The sequence below is a fragment of the Triticum urartu genome, chromosome 6A, assembly GCF_056163025.1.
Source record: "Triticum urartu cultivar PI428250 chromosome 6A, HENAU_Tu73, whole genome shotgun sequence".
Lineage (NCBI taxonomy): Eukaryota > Viridiplantae > Streptophyta > Magnoliopsida > Poales > Poaceae > Triticum > Triticum urartu.
Window position 1 is genome coordinate 132,022,320 of NC_141878.1, and position 5,102 is coordinate 132,027,421.

A 5,102-nucleotide genomic window follows, 5' to 3' on the forward strand; every position below is an offset into this window, starting at 1 on the left:
CGAAGTTTCTATATCTGAAGCTGAGACTCAACCTGGTAGTGAACACTCACCTTCTGATAATGAAAAATTAAATGATGAGGTTAGTCAAACAAATAATGAAGAACTAGGCAATGATGGTGAGATAGAACCACCAGTTGATCTTGATAACCCAAAACCTAAAAATAAAAGATGATAAAAGAGACTTCGTTGCTAGAAAACACGGGAATGAAAGAGAACTGTGGGTTCAAAAACCTATGCCCTTTCCACCTAAGTTAACTAAAAAGAAAGATGATGAAGAATTTGAATGCTTTGCTGAAATGCTGAGGCCAGTCTTTTTGCATACTCGCTTGACTGATATCCTTAAAATGCCTCCTTATGCAAAGTATATGAAAGACATCATCACTAATAAGAGAAAAATACCGGAAGCTGAAATCTCCACCATTCTTGCTAATTATACTTTTAAGGATGGAGTACCTAAAAAACTTGGAGATCCGGGAATACCAACTATACCTTGCTCTATCAAAAAGAATTATGTGAAACTGCTTTATGTGATTTAGGAGCTGGTGTTAGTGTTATGCCTTTCTCTTTATATAAAAGACTTGATTTGAATAAACTCACACCTACTGAAATATCTTTGCAAGTGGATGACAAATCAACTGCCATACCTATCGGTATTTGTGAGGATGTGCCCGTTGTTGTTGCTAATGTTACTATTTTGACTTACTTTGTTATACTTGAGATGCCCGAGGACGACAACATGTCGTTTATCCTTGGTAGACCCTTCTTGAATACTGCAAGGGTTGTTATTGATGGCAATAAAAGCAAGGTCACATTTCATATCAATGCTAATGAGCATACGGTGCACTTTCCGAAGAAAAAATTCCAAGTGAATGGTATTAATGTTATTGAAAATCTCCGACAATCACTATTAGAATTTTTCAAATACCTCTATGTACTTCCAAAAAGAAATATGAAATGCTTATTGTTGGGGACATTCATATCCCCGTTGTGGTAACTTAGTGATATACGAAAGTTCTTCGGTTTCATGCTAATCGAAAGTGGTTGTTAATAAGACCTGATCAACCTTATTAATGGATCATTTTTGAGAGGTATGAAGTTGATGAATTTAGTAAGCATTACCTTCTGTCCCTACCCTTTGCTTCCTGTTTTTATTAGTTAAGTAAAACAAAATGCCATGTTTTGTCTGTTTTCTGAATTTTCCCTGCAATAAAAAATGACCAAAAAATAAAAGTTCTCAGAATGCCCTGAAAATTTAATACGATTTTTTCTGAATATTTAAGAATTTTTGGTGCAAATAACATCAGAGGGAGGTGCACCAGGTGGGCACAACTCACCTAGGTGCACCAGGACCCCTAGGTGCGCCCTAGTGGGTTGTGGACCCCATGTGGGCCCCCTCACTTATCCCTTCACACCACATCATCACTTACCTCCAGAAAAAATCTCCATTGCTATCTCTCTCTCTCTCTCTCTCTCTCGTGTTCTTGCTCTCAAACCCGCGGATTTCGATCTCTTTGCTCGAAGCTCCGTTTCCGAAACTGTTTCGGAGGATTGTTGCTTGGTATGTGACTCCACCGTTTATCCAATTAGTTTTTGTTTTAGTGGTTTATATTTTGAATAATTAGCTACTCTTGGTGCTGCTGTAGATGAGCTTGCATGTTGAATTCTTAGAGTTCTAAGTAGTTTGAATGCTTGCTATGGCCTCTAAGTATCCCTATGAGAAGTTGCTATCAATCTTATAAAGTTTTGTTGATAAATTTTTGTCATTAAATTTTTTTCAGAAAATTGTACGCGAACATGATGAACCTATTTGGAAGGAGTTCTTCGAGGAGGAGATCCTCGGGGCGTCTTCAAGTGACAACTCCGCTCGCTTGTCTTATGTCCAACCAAGTGAAAGTTCCATTTGAGATGCAGCCACCAAAACATGCTTATGGCCTTGCAATGATTATATGATGCGTGTAGGCATTAAGGAGGAATTTGAGCAATATGTTCACAATGCCGGTCTCGGTCCCCACATTTCAGATAAGTGCGAACAACACCACACTCTCACTTAATCATTTGTCAAAGGATTTAAGTTCCATCCCCGCTCTATGAAAATCCATTTACCATTTCACTAGAGAGTTTTGCTCACCACTGCAAACTCCCATTCTGGGGTTTGCTTGACGAACCGCCAAGGGCTGAGTACCAATCATTCTTGACTAGTCTTTGCTATGGTGAGACGAGGGGAGTGACACAAGGTAGAATAAAGAGCATTCATTTTCCTGCAATTTACTAGTTTGCATTATTTAATGGGAAATGTAAAGTAGGCAAACAAGACTGTAGTACACTTTGTGCTCCAGACTTGAGCGTCATACGCACCTCTCTCACCGGTGAAAGGAGTTATAACCTTGGAGCGATTATTGCACGCAGACTGCAGCATAACGCTAATAGTGGCTATTTCTATGGTGGAATATATGCCACACATTTAGCACGATGGTTGGATGTTTCACCTTTTCCCTTTGACCCTATCCCAGCCACACAGTATTTAGACTTTAATGCTTTGAAAAGTCATAAGATCCTCAAAGGAAAAATTCATAACTTCACTTACAATCTGTTGTTTAACCAAATATCTGTTGTGCACACATATTTGCCTGCGCTTACTTTTTTTGACTATCACAGCAAGGGAAGATATTTTATTCTTGAGAGCGAGGCCCGAGCTCACAACGCGGCGGTGGAGGCAGCACGGCAAGCTGAGGCATCCGCACCGAGAGCCTCCGTGAGCTACCACGCCAACTACTATCTAGACTACTGATTGATTACCAAGCTAGTCCAAAATCCTAAGCTTGGGGGAGTACGTGCTTCTCACCGACATTACATTCATATCCACTTATTCCCATTGTCGGTGTTCATACTTTTTCATTGTATTATCCATGTTTAAATTTTATTTTTCTTGCTTTCTTTATTGTGTGTTTGAAAAACTTTAGAAAAATCAAAAAAATTAGTTAGTTTACTTTCTATGCATGCTTAGTTGTAATATATATTACATAATTAAGACAGAAGGCAAATAAGCCCTCACGTTCATCCACATCTATTACATTATGTCAACCATTAATTTCCAAGATTAAAGGCTAAGATTTAAAGATGTCAACGTTAAATACAAATATTGCGTATATGCCTTTTTTGGGAACATAGGAAGCCTGTCACGTTCATGTGCTAGGATGGAAAAGGTCAAAGCACAATCCGTATTACTGTATAGGACAAGGAGAAGTATAAGGGAAAAAAGGGAACATAGAAAGTCTGTCACGTACATGTATTATCATGGAAAAGGTTCAAAGCATATCGATTTATTCATGTGCACGTCCACACGCACATCATGTGCTTTGTACGACTCGAAGGAGTCCAGGATAAACACGTTTTTTACTTTATTAATCAGGAAACCAAGCCAACGTTGCAAAGAAAAGGAAATCAGATCTTCCCACGATTGAATAGAAGATCCTCCCACGATCGAATTTATGGCTACCTCTTCCAGTTAGCGGCGTCCTTGCAGTTCTCTGTCGCATCACGATCTCATCCATTGTACATATCCTCGTCAACCATGTGGATGTAGTTCTCCCTCACGTCACATGGCCGTGGCGATATCATCCATTGCTCCATCTTCCCGTCAAGCACGTTGCTGCCGCATGTCCGTTCTCTTGCTGTCCAGCCGCTCAAGTACGTTTCCTATTTCCATGCCGTCAACAAATTCTCAGGTCAGACCATAACGGCATAACGAACACTTCCTTGACAGATTAGTGCACATGGAGAAAGAAGGAACTGCAGTAATCAGCGACGTGGTGAACCAGGCAGTCGACAATGTATAATCTGTTGCAGGTTAGCCCTTAATTAATCCCTAAGTCGACTTGGTTTTCCTTCCGTAATAGGCCAGACCAATCTGTGATGTCAGGACGAAGTGCTAAGAATAGAAGGAGGCTAGGCAGGTATTGCACTCTTTATTTGTTTGGCTCTAATTCTCCTATGTCTTCTTTCTTTTAGTTATTAGTTCTCTCGCTAAAGCTGGAAGGTCAATGTATTCTGAAATTTTGATCCTCTCTCTGGTCAGTTTTTTCTGTAAAATACCTTTCTTTGTTGAATATATCCAGCCAAAGATAGATTTTAATTCAAAGGATTTGATTTTAGTAGTTTACCTCTATCTTGACCAACATAAATAATTCATCAGAGGATTGGTTTCTTCCTTTTATTATAGTGCTACAGATTACAGAGAATGGCCCTAACTCTGAAGATACCATGTTAATTGATTTACTTTTCTCATGCTCCATTGATATTTGTAGGGGTTCAAATTTTCAATGTTTTTTGTTCTGCAGGGTTTTGGACATGTTAATTCGAACATTGTTGTACAAATAATCACACTGTGTAAACATCCAAGTCTTCTTGCCCGTTAGCACACACACACACACACACACACACACACACACACACACACACACACACACACACACACACACACACACACACACACACACACACACACACATATATATATATATTACACTACTTGGAATTTTAGTTTCTTACATTTTACTTGCTTTTCGATCAAATGTAGTTGACATCTCTTATGCAATTGAACTGGAGCGATCTGCTCACCTTATAATATAAGAATTTGGTAAAATTGAGATCAATTTGCAAAAAGAAGGAAAGAAGAGACAGTAAAGCAAGGATTGCACACCTCTCTTTATGATAGACATTGTTAAGACGCGAAAGAATAACAGGCGGGAGTGCGGGATAACAGTCAAGGAAGTAGATGTTGTTGTCTGGACTACGGACAGTGTGAGAGCTAGCTTGCAAATCTGAGCCATGGTCCATTAGGGGAAGGAACGCGGAAGATTACCCAAATGTAGACATCCACCATTTGTTTGCCCCGAAAGCAGCATAAGTTCGTCCTCAACCCCATCACCTTCATCACCGATGTATTCAACATAGGTATGTGGTTGTCGAAGCCCTATGCACCTTATCTATATTCAAATTATTGTCAAGCAATCAGCTTGCTCCCTATGTTCTGTTGTGCCGCGATGCAGTCTAGGTATTTGAAGAATTGTTAAGTTGCTGAATTTTTAACAGCAGTAGAAGTA

General features: G+C 39.4%; 1 long non-coding RNA gene across 1 annotated transcript; it reads left to right on the top strand.

Annotated features, from left to right (window-relative positions):
• The first annotated feature begins 3,072 nt into the window (after positions 1-3,072).
• LOC125517425 (uncharacterized) lies at positions 3,073-4,507 on the top strand. Its single transcript, XR_007287593.2, has 2 exons — positions 3,073-3,687; positions 3,764-4,507. It is a non-coding gene; the product is annotated as an uncharacterized LOC125517425 (long non-coding RNA).
• The last annotated feature ends 595 nt before the right edge of the window (positions 4,508-5,102 follow it).